General features: G+C 41.7%; 1 protein-coding gene across 3 annotated transcripts in view; it reads left to right on the forward strand.

Annotated features, from left to right (window-relative positions):
- The window catches only part of colec12 (collectin sub-family member 12), a 260,779-nt gene that overhangs the window by 53,743 nt on the left and 194,511 nt on the right, over positions 1–12,525 (forward strand). The window contains exon 1 of one of the 3 annotated variants that reach the window (XM_068031713.1): positions 26–472. The exons of the other annotated variants lie outside the window; for them this stretch is intronic. The gene's annotated coding sequence lies outside the window, so the exon portion shown is untranslated. Of the gene's footprint in view, positions 1–25; positions 473–12,525 lie in introns of those variants that run through there. 3 annotated transcript variants of the gene reach the window in all.

The raw sequence follows: 12,525 nt of genomic DNA on the forward strand, positions 1-12,525 counted from the left end.
AATTTTTTACAGTGCTGACCAGAGATGATCATGAAGCAAAGAAAAAATGAAATGAAAGGAGAAAAATCTAAGGAAAACACTGAGATAACAGTTCTTGTCCTCAAAATTTTCAGAGGCATGTTCAAGCTTATTTATTTACTTGAAAGAAGGCATGCAGACAAGTACTCAGCTGGATAAAGGAAAAATGTCTTCAAGATTTATTCATGAGAAATGGTTCAGATTGTCAGAAGAAAGAAACTGAAAGCAGCAGAAGCAGATGGTACTAGGGAGGCGTCTCTGGAGACCTGTAGAATATGTGACCTGGAGGATGCAAGCCTATTTTTGCCTCTACTGGAATTTCCTGTGCTGACCCAAAGGTGACTGCCTGTACTATCTGGACTTAATTACTGGATGTCATGCGCTGGCATAGTTTTTTAACGAGCAGGGAAATCAGCACCCATTGAAACATGCCTCCCTTGGTGACAGTGAAGAGGTTTGTTACCCAGGCTTTTCCATGCTTTCAACTAGAAAAGAATGTGATGTTGAGTAAACTGCAAGGAAAAAAAAGTTACAAGTAAAATACGATAAAAGAAAGTGAACTAGCTGGCTTCTAGGCTGCTAGTCACTATTTATGTGTAATGGAATTCATGAGGATACTATCCAAATGTTTGTTTGAGAAGAGGCATGTGAAAAGTTAATATAAGGAAAGAAACCTTCAGGGTTAAATGACAATTAGAGACAGACATGCCAGAGATTTTCAAATTCAAGCCAATCTATGGGGCTCAGAGCCAAAGCTCAAGACTGTTTTCAGGTTGAGATTGTGTTAGGAGGGAAGGGGGAAGTATTATGTAAATTGCTTCCCCAATTTAAACAACTGCATTGTGTAGGGATTTAACTTTCTAAGTAGAGCCATTAAAACATTCTTGAAGGAAAAAGAATAGATATATTTTATGAAGTCTTTCTAGTGTTAATTGTATATTCATTGTGTTTAATTGTGTGCAGGTGGTGGGCATTAACTGGGGTTTCACATGAGCAGATATAAAGAGACTGATTGAAACTGTGGTTGAGTTAGGCTTGTAATTTTTAACTCTAAATAAATGTATGACTGAGTATACAAAAACAAGAAATGCTGGAATCACTCAGCAGGTCTGGCAGCATCTGTGGAAAGAGAAGCAGAGTTAACGTTTCGGGTCAGTGACCCTTCTTCGGAACTCCGAGTATAGATTGAGTATAGATTGGCTCTGGTACTATCCTTCACCAACTGCCTTTCCACATTATAACATCCAGTTCTGAAGTGATTTATGGCTTTAACCCCTTATAGGGACAAAACCAAATCAGGAGTACATCCCTATGAATCTCCCTAAATTAAGTTCAAACCAGACAAACTCTTATAGAAACGTATTTGGGTCCAAAGAATTGAACTAGCTTTCCCTCAAAGAAAGAAAACTAACAGAGAATATTAAAGTCTTTCTGATAGCCTTTTAAAAAATAATTATGGCTAAGTAATAATATCCCAGATATTATAAGGGTCTGGGAAACCCTCTTCAATACATATCTCTCCACCTAAAGAGACACAGAGAGGGGGTTCTTGTAGTTGTTTACAGAATGCTACATGAGATGATTTATTAACTTTTATATATTTATTAAAGAATTTAACATGCAATACACATTTAAGTGGATAAGTATATCACATTATTAAATATTACTAAGAGATGTAACACATAATCTTATTTCTAACATAGAATCCAAATGTTTAACCCTGCTAATGTTACAGCAAAATATCTTAGAATATCCATCAAAATTTAGAGTAAACTTTTACCTTAAATTCCCCGGGTAAACCATGGGGTGAGAAGTAGTGTTTGAGGAATTCAACATTTCTAATTTTTTGATTCAGAACCTCTCATGTTTATACTGTTTCTAAGGTGTAATATGATCTCTTAGCATATAGGTGTTTCCTTTCTGTGTGTGTTTTTCTTGCTTTCAAGATCCATATTTGGTAGTATCATTAACTAACTCTCTACTTAATGTTTTACTGGAATTCCCCTGCTCTTGAAGTTGTGAGCATTTATCTGGTTAAAATGTTTATAATTGTGTTTACTTGACCTCTTGTTCCTGTAAGTCCATTCCATTTATTGTTTTATCTCCTTGATGTATGGGTTTTGAAATAGTACACAGTGTCAATTAAATGACAATTTTTCACAAAAACATTGTACTGATGGGTTTGTACTCCAAATTGAATTGTACTGATGCTTTTGGAAAAAACACATTGGTCACCTCATTGATTTATGGGGATCAATATAGTCTTGACAGTTAAGTTATCAATTTGCCTTTTTTATGGTACCTTGAAGCAACCTTTTGCACCGATCTGTCTGCATCAACAGCCCCATAAACTAATTAAGTTTATTCCTACCTCTTACTGATGTCACACAGGATATTTCAATGTGTGTGTTTATCTTTCAAGTCCCTGGCAAAAGAGACACTGAAATGGATTTCCCAACTTGAAAAGTTGTTTCTGGTTCATAACAGGGACCTTGAAATTTTTTAACTCTACATTCTTAAAGGGTCAGTGAGTCTTAAAAACTGGCCATTTATTCAATCTTTAATTGTAAAAGGTGTAATATATTAACTATATCTAAAGTCTACCTAATTAAGCCTATTATACCTATATTCCATCACAGTTCTATCACATGGCACTTACAGGCAGATATATGAACACTTTTAGGGTTGTTACAATGGTTGTGCACACATTGTGAAGTACACACTGTGTGATGGTTATAGTAATTTAATTACTGAGATTTTGCTGAATCAGGGGGATATCAGAATCCTGCTTCTAGTTGGAGGGTTGGATCATTGCTTTTGTGGGGTACTAGAAGGGGATTGCTAGTTTATCATTTCATCTCTTGACAATTCTTCTAAAATATACAAGAAATTCAAAGGGAAGAGAAACAAAGAACGTTTGTTTCTTATTTTACTATGGGTTAAATTTAGTCAATTAAAACGCACTGCAAAATGGTTAGCATATTTAGTACAGCAAATTCCGTGGAAGTGAAATGATCTAGATCTTGGGAATCTTTGTCTCATTGTGCTATGCTATACAAGTATTTTTTTTATGCAAGTCAGAGTTTCAGCGGTACCTTATTACCAGATGCTTATACGTCTCATGAGCTGAAACTATGATTTAGTTCTTCATCCAATCTCTGGCTCCCATTGTTAGATCTAGACTGTCTGACCAGGGTTGGGAACAGAAGTGGACAGGGCCTGAAAATACTGGCGCTGGCTAGCATGCTGTTTTCCTGATATTGTTCCCGGCGCCGGCCATGTTCACCAGGGCGAGATCGTGACCCTGCCCGATCCCCGCTTAAGGTCAATTAAGGTGGTTGAGGTGCTCTTAAGAGCTTGTTTATGGGGGTGGTGTGTTGAGATTTTCATGGGGGCACACAGGCTGCACATGCTATCTGGAACAGACCAGGTGAAGGGAGGTGGGTACACAGTGGGGAGCTAGTCATAGTCACCCCAGGGAATTACCTGCGCTCCATAAAATTGTGAATGGTGCAGAGAGGGACTTGGCCATTGACAAATAGATGGCCTTGGTGCAGTGCAGGTGATGAGGAGAGTTGACAGTAAGTGTCAGGCAGTGCAGCAGGGTCGCCATAGACCTCGCACCTCACAGCATTGTTCACCTTGTCTATAGCTGTCAAAGTCACTGTGGCCTTGAACATCTTCACTTCTGGCTACTACCAAGGATTAGCTGGAGACTTTGGTGGCATCTTGTTAATGACTGCACACCATTGCATCTCGCAGGGCAATAATGCCCTTTTTGCCAGTTCACAACAGATGAGGCCTTGTAGACACAAAGGACATTGGGTTCCCCAGGTGCACGGCATCATCGATTGCACCTATGTGGCTGTCAAGGCACCGACTGACCATCCAGTGAAATTCATCAACAGGAAGGGCTTCCACTCCCTCAACATTCAACGGGTCTGTGACCACAACAAGAGCTTTCTGCATGCATGTACACACTTTCCTGGCAGTTGCCATGACTCCTTCATCCTTTGCCAGTCCAGGCTGCTACAGCTCTTTACTCCAATCCCCACAATCTGTAGATAAATCCTCAGCAACAAGGGATATTCCATGAAGTGAAGGCTACTCGCCCCTCTGAGAGCCCCAGGCAGAGTCGCAGAGGTGATACAACCAATGACACCTGCTCGCCAGGAAAACCATTGAGCAGGCCATTGGGCTTCTGCATTTCCATACGAACATACGTACATACAAACATACAAATTAGGAGCAGGAGTGGGCCGCTCAGCCCCTCGAGCCTGCTCCGCTATCCAATAAGATCATGATTCCACATTCCCGCTTACCCCGATAACCTTTCACCCCTTTGCTTATCAAGAATCTATCTACCGCTGCCTTGAAAATATTTAAAGACTCTGCTTCCACTGCCTTTTGAGGAAGAGAGTTCCAAAGACTCACGACCCTCTGAGAGAAAAAAATTTCTCCTCATCTCTGTCTTACATGAGCGACCCCTTATTTTTAAACAGTGACCCATAGTTCCAGATTCTCTCACTAGGGGAAACATCCTTTCCACAACCACCCTGTCAAGACGTCTAAGGATTTTATATGTTTCAATCAAGTCACCTCTTACTCTCCTAAACTACAGCGGATACAAGCCGAGCCTGTCCAACCTTTCTTCATAAGACAACCTGCCCATTCCAGGTATTAGTCTTGTAAACCTTCTCTGAATTGCTTCTAATGCATTTACATCCTTCCTTAAATAAGGAGACAGTACTCCAGTTGTGGTCTCACCAATGCTCTGTATAACTGAAGCATAACCTCCCTACTTTTGTATTCAATTCCCTTCACAATAAAAAATAATGTTCTGTTAGTTTTCCTCATTACTTGCTGAACCTGCATACTAACTTTTTGCAATTCATGCACTAGGACACCCAGATCCCTCTGTCTCAGAGATCTGCAATATCCCACCATTTAGATAATATGCTTATTTTTTAGTCTTCCTGCCAAAATGGACAATTTCACATTTTCCCACATTATACTCCATTTGCCAGATTTTTGCCCACTCACTTAACCTATCTATATTCCTTTGTAGCCTCCTTATCTCCTCTTCACAACTTACTTTCTTACATATCTTTGTGTCATCAGCAAAGTTAGCAACCATACCTTCGGTCCCTTCATCCAAGTCATTTATATAAATTGTAAAAAGTTGAGGCCCCAGCACTGATCCCTGTGGCACACCACTCGTTACATTTTGCCAACCAGATGACCCACTTATGCCTACTCTCTGTTTCCTGTTAGCTAGCCAATCTTCCAGCCGTGCCAATATGTTACCCCCTACACCATGTGCTTTCATTTTCCGCAATAAAGTTTGATATGGCACCTTATCAAATGCCTTCTGGAAACCTAAGTACAATACATCCACCAGTTCCCCTTTGTCCACAGCATGTGTAACTCCCTCAAAGAACTCCAATAAATTGGTTAAACATGATTTCCCTTTCACAAAACTATGGTGACTCTGCATGATTACCTTGAATTTTTCTAAGTGCCTGCTCTAACATCTTTAATAATAGTTTCTAACATTTTCACTATGACAGATATTAAGCTAACTGGTCTGCAGTTTCCTGCTTTCTGTCTCCCTCCCTTTTTGAATGAAGGAGTTACATTGGCTATTTTCCAATCTAATGGAACCTTCCCTGAATCTAGGTAATTTTGGAAAATTAAATCCAACGCAGCAACTATCTTACTTTTTATAGGACCCTAGGATGAAGTCCATCAGGACCTGGGGACGTGTCAGCCTGCAGCTCCAACAATTTGCTCAGTGCTACTTCCCTGGTAATTGTAATTTTCTTGAGTTCCTCCCTCCCTTCCATTTCCAGATTTACAGCTATTTCTGGGATGTTACTTGTATTCTCAATAGTGAAGACTGATGCAAAATATCTTTTCAATTATCTGCCATCTCCGTATTTTCCCTTATTAATTCCCCAGACTCACTTTCTATAGGACTAAAATTCACTTTGACTTTTCTTTTTTAAATATCTATAGAAACTCTATAGAAACTGTTTTCAGTGCATTGACCGGTTGGGTGACACCCTGCAATACACTCCTGCAAGGGTCTCTATAACTGTGGTGGTCTGCTGAGCTGTCCATAACATGGGCCACCAGAGAGGTATGGACCTTGAGGACAATGAGGCCCTGGAGGAAACAGCTCATTGGGGGAAGATGAGGGGTAGAATGTGGGAGAAGAGGAGGTGGATGCAGAACACAAAGGTGCACCGGTTGATCAGGGGGATGACTAGGCACTGCAGGGGGTGTGATGGTCTCACCAGGATGTCATGAATGTCAGGGATCATCTTATTGAGGAGCACTTGAACTGAACCCATGTGACCCAGGATGAAGGGCATGTTACGCAAGTAACTCTGAGATACCTGTACGAACATATCCATTCAAGAGACAGCCTTGAACATCTAAACTCTTACCGCCAATGAAGGAAGCACATCTGCCCAGAGGCTTTCCCACCACCCTTGAGGTACCTTTGATCTCCTTAACTACCTCATACCTCTTTTTTTGTCACATCATCAATAAAAGGAATCTCAGATGTGTGCTTAAGATGTCATTATTAACATAGTGCTCAGAAAGGGAAACAGTGCACAGATAGAGAAAGAAGACACCCCAGTGACCAACTCAGTGCTCTGCACAATGTGCTGGCCTCCACTCTTGGCCACTTTTACACGATGCTTCCCCTGTGGCCTCGGAGGAGGTGAAGGCAGGCTGCTCATTTGCTCCGGTGTGTGGCTGAGGTGAAGATGGTGGTCATCCTCATCATGGAGGTGCCCATTTGGAATCATCCAGAGGCTGCTGCACCTGCTTCATTGTTGGGCCAGCCTCTGTCACTTGGTCTTGCTGCACAGTGGCTCTCACTGTCAGAGGAGCCAAGGAAGCCGAGGATCATGAAAGCGCCCCATAAGGGATGGCACTCTCATCCTTCTTGGTGACATCCTCCGCCCTTGGTGGGCACTCCAGATGGCTGGAAGGGAGCACCAGCTGGGATGCAACTGGCATCCCTTCCAAACATCTCTGCGCCACCAGCACCACTGCAGTCCTGGCTAGATAGTGGCATTCATCCTGTGGATGTCATTGCACGGGTCTTGCATGCACTCTGAGTGCTGCCACATATGGCTCTCCATGCAGTTGGCCACTGTCTGTATGGAGGAGCTCATGTGTTCATCAAATGTTGGGGAATACAAGGTTTAGTGAGAGAGGGGAACTGAAAGAAATCAATATTAGTAGAGAAATGGTATTGGGGAAATTGATGGGATTGAAGGCCGATAAATCCCCAGGGCCTGATGGTATGCATCTCAGGGTACTTAAGGAAGTGGCCCTTGAAATAGTGGATGCATTGGTGGTCATCTTCCAAGATTATATAGACTCTGGAATAGTTCCTACAGATTGGAGGGTAGCTAATGTAACCCCACTATTCAAAAAGGGAGGTAGAGAGAAAACAGGGAATTATAGATCAGTCAGCCTGACGTTGGTAGTGGGGAAAATTCTAGAGTCCATTATCAAAGATTTTATAGCAGAGCACTTGGAGAACAGTGGTAGAATCGGACAGAGTCAGTGTGGATTTACGAAAGGGAAATCATGCTTGACAATTCTACTAGAATTCTTCGAGGATGTAACTAGTAGAGTTGATGAGGGGGATGTGGTTTATTTGGACTTTCAGAAGGCTTTCGACAAAGTCCCACATATGAGATTAGCATGTAAAATTAAAGCACATGGGATTAGGGGAAGTGTATTGCGATGGATAGAAAATTGGTTGGCGGACAGGAAACAAAGAGTAGGGATAAATGGGTCTTTTTCGAATGGCAGGCAGTGACTAGTGGGGTACCGCAGAGATCGGTGCCAGGACCCCAGCTATTCACAACATACATTAATGTTTTAGATGAGGGAACTAAATGTAATATCTCCAAATTTGCAGATGACACAAAACTGGGTGGGAGGGTAAGTTGTGAGGAGGATGCAGAGAGGCTTCAGGGTGATTTGGACAAGTTGAGTGAGTGGGCTAATGCTTGGCTGATGCAGTATAATGTGAATAAATGTGAGGTTATCCACTTTGGTAGCAAAAACAGGAAGGCAGATTATTATCTGAATGGCTATAAACTGAGAGAGGGGAATATGCAACGAAACCTGGGTGTTCTCGTACCCCATTCGCTGAAGGTAAGCATTCAGGTGCAACAAGCGGTAAAAAAGGCAAATGGTATGTTGGCCTTCATAGCGAGAGGATTCGAGTCCAGGAGCAGGGATGTCTTGCTGCAATTATACAGGGCCTTGGTGAGACCACACCTGGAATATTGTGTGCAGTTTTGGTCTCCTTATCTGAGGAACGATGTTCTTGCTATAGAAGGAGCGCAGCGAAGGTTTACCAGATTGATTCCTGGGATTGTGGGACTGACGTATGAGGAGAGATTGAGTCAATTAGGATTATATTCGCTGGAGTTCAGGAGAGTGAGGGGGGATCTCGTAGAAACCTATAAAATTCTAACAGGACTTGACAGGGTAGATGCAGGAAGGATGTTCCTGATGGTGGGGGAGTCCAGAACCAGGGGTCATAGTCTAAGGATACGGGGTAAACCTTTCAGGACTGAGACGAGGAGAAATTTCTTCACCCAGGGAGTGGTGAGCCTGTGGAATTCACGACCACAGAAAGCAGTTGAAGCCAAAACATTGAATGTTTTCAAGAAGGAGTTAGATATAGCTCTTGGGTCTAAAGGGATCAAAGGGTATGGGGCGAAAGCGGGAACAGGCTACTGAGTTAGATGATCAGCCATGATCATAATGAATGGCGGAGCAGGCTTGAAGGGCCAAACGGCCTACGCCTGCTCCTATTTTCTATGTTTCTATGTTTCATAGCCCTGAACTATTGTGGGGCACATGAGCTGGATGAACTCCTCAATTCTCTGCCCATGACCCCGCACTGCCTCAAGGAATGCCGACATGTGGGAGCATATCTACTGCTGCTGGTCTAAGTACAGCCTCCTTTCTAGTGACTCCTAAGGCCCAGCATCTGTGTGCAGCTGAGCAACGCTATGTCTGTCCTCCCTCCTCCGAGGGAAACTGCCCCCTGTTGCCTCTGACATCTCCTCACCCAATGCCACCCTATATAAATGAGCCCGAGGACCCACTGAGAGTATCTGTGCTGGTGGATGGTAAGCTTGTAAGGTGTGATGGTACTACGTCAGTTCCCTGGTGGTTATCTTGGCTCGGTGATGGAGAGGGAGAACGTCTCGAGAATTGGAAGACTGCACCCTATGGGAGATGCAAGAAGAGATCATGAGAGCTAGCCTTGGAAAGCTAAAGCCTCTGCAGTGCTGAGGCTTCCCAATGTAACTTAGTGTTCGGTATACTGTCAGACGGGTGGAGTGGAATGCACCACCTTAATGAGCGTTTTGCTCTCTGTAATCACCATCTCTACCATGATTTTACTTTTTTATTTTATATATAGTATTTTAACAGTTTACATGTGATCATACTACTTGAAATGCATGCATGAAAAAGCTGCTGGAGGAGTTCACCTACTGTAAAATTAATTCCTATGCATTTTAGCAGGCAAAATAAATGAACAATAAATGCTAATCTCTGATTGCAATTTAATGAGTAAATTAGTCAAATACAATAGCAGACTATGCAGCTCATTAGAAACTGTGAACTTTGACAGTTTAACTATTTTGGGAGGCAGGCAAAAGAAAAGGATACACAGCAAAAAGCCAATTGCTAGGGATGAAGTTCCATGGAGGTCTGCTCATCCACCTTAACTTCAATGGACGAATGGCGGAAACCCAGAAAAATGGTGTAAATGGTATTCCATTGCTTTTCTTTTGAAGTTACAGTAGACTGAGTGGGAGAACCCCCACAGCAATCACCACATCATGTTTATTGCTGCCTTTTTGTTTTATTAAAGTTGAAATTAAAATGCTCAATTATACAAAAAAAGTCAATTTGTGACAGGATGCCTACTGAAGCTAATCTTGGACCTGGCCAAAAAAAGGTAATCCTACTGCTCACTATCGTTCTATTTATATCTGCCTGTGCATAACCCCACTATCTCAACTTTGGACTTCCACACAGTCTGTTAGCAGTTGACATTCATTCCATCACTTTCTGAAGCTACCTTCAATGATGCAAAACAATAGCACTTGGCAGATCATCTCAACATAACATGCTGTAAAACTTGTTTTGAGTGTTTCCATTCTTGTGTTAAAACTTGGAAACTATATTTTAAAATGAAGAGGCTGAACTTTGGGTGTTTTTTTTTGAAAGGAAATTCAACAAAGGTTGACCAATAAACAAGTTTTTACAGGAAAGCAGGTGATTTCAAGTAAACATCACAGGGGGTTGACATAAGAACTATTTTGTGTTGTGACAAGAGAGAATTTATGATCAGCGTGGGACTTGTCTGGAATAAAATGTTGGTTTTATTTTGTACTGTTAAAAGCCAGCTTCTTCTTTGGACTAAAGGGAGTTGTTGGAGATCAGAAGAACATCCAGGACATTGTTACCTCTCTTTGAAGAATTCCTCCCCTTGAAAAGCAAAAGCTTGTATGAGGTTGTACTGTTGCCTCCTGTATTTTTGAAGGTATCCTGAAAGCTTGCAGAAACCTTGCATCTTTAAAAATGACTTTGCATTGAATGTGTGTGAGAACTGAAACTCTGTTGCTGCACACCTGCTGTAAGACCTATGTGAAGCCTTCTGCAGTTGAATTTCTTTAAATGCTGACCCAACAGATTGTTCATCAAGCTCAACAGGAAAAATTCCTAGCCAACTATTCAACTTTGGGACACCTCGCCAAAACAAAGGACTTCCATATCTTCGCAGACTAAGTTTTTTTTATTCCTTCTATTTCTTTGTAACATATGCAAACAAATTCCCTTTTTTTCCTAGTTAACCGGTTTTTCGATATATGTGTGTGTGCATGAGGGCTAGGATAAAAATGCAGGGCTTTAATATCTCAATTCGCATATACATTTACCTCATTATTGGTTAAGATTTGGTTTATAATAAATGGATAATTTTGTTGTTTATTAAAGAAACCTGCTTGGTATGCTTTATTCTGGGGACAAATAGAGTATCTAATTGGCTGTTTCAGTAAGTGGGAAAATTTACTGCTATGTTATGACCTGTGGAGAAATGGGACTGAATTAACAGTGCACTCCTCCCGCCTCAGTCGTAACAAACTCCGTACAGGTCGCTCCTTCTCATTACTTCATTATTATTTACTCTCTTCTGCCAGCTGAAAACAACATCCTTCTAGTCTGGTGCATTCCAAAGCATCCAACCTCCAATTCTGTGCCTTCACCACTATCTAGTTCTCAATTCCATGCCTAACTGTTAACCAGACTCAAACACTGTACTTTCCACTTAGTATGATGTACCTCTGGTCATCCAAAGTGAATACCGAGGCAGTCAGATTATGTCAGCCAGAGACTCCAGTAGCTGAGTATATATATATTTTGTACGGACAGAGTACAAAGTCAGAACAAAATACAGGATGGTGCTCAGAATACTGTTATTTAATGGCTGACCACTTCAAATCTGAATCTAAAAAGATACTGATCCCCAATGAATGTATGCCAAAAATTCGATGACACAGCCTGTGGCTAAAGTTGCTGAGTATGTTGAGGGTCTCGAAGCAAGTTAAATTGACTGTTTTCCATTATGATGTGAACAGTCCTCAAAAGTAAAATTTCTCCTAGCAATTAGAGAATTTTTTTACAATTTTACACTGGTTTGCATTTTGATGCAATTATTGAATTTGCTTAAAATGGCATTTTTGTTTTATTCGTTCATTGGATGTGGGCATCACTGGCAAGGCTAGTATTTATTGTCTATCCCGAATTGCCCTTCCTGAACCACTAAAATCCATGTGGTGAAGATATACTGACAGCAGTGGTCTCTCTAAGCTGTGCGGCTGCGCAGTCGTGCAGAACCTGGCAGTCCTCATGCAGGCTGCACACAAATCAGCCCCTTTAAGTTATCACCGGTGCCTAGCAAGCCTCTCAGTTCAAGGGCAATTAGGGATGGGCAACAAATGCTGACCTTGCCAGTGACGCCCACATCCCATGAAAGAATTAAAAATAAAGAACTTCCCTTATCTACTCCGTCCACCTGAGGGAACGTAGGGGCCCTCGGTTTAATATCTCATCCGAAAAATACCCAACCTGAATGAAGGCATCTGCTACACTGCAGCAATCCCTCAGTACTAGTCTAGGCTGATACTTCAGTACTGTTGCACTGTTGGAGGTGACCTGCCTGCAATTGCCCCGACCCTGCACTCACAGCATTGGTTTTCCCATGCCAATCGGAAGGTGAATACACCCTTCATCACCTGATTGGATGATTATTGACCATCTGTCAAACAGTCCTTTTCCCATATCTAATGTATTTACAACCAATAAACAAAAATACTCAAAGAAAACTAAAAAAAACCCTTAATTTTGTAATGCCACTATAACTTTTTTTTTTCTGGGATGCTTGCA

The sequence above is a fragment of the Heterodontus francisci genome, chromosome 5 (genome assembly GCF_036365525.1).
Source record: "Heterodontus francisci isolate sHetFra1 chromosome 5, sHetFra1.hap1, whole genome shotgun sequence".
Lineage (NCBI taxonomy): Eukaryota > Metazoa > Chordata > Chondrichthyes > Heterodontiformes > Heterodontidae > Heterodontus > Heterodontus francisci.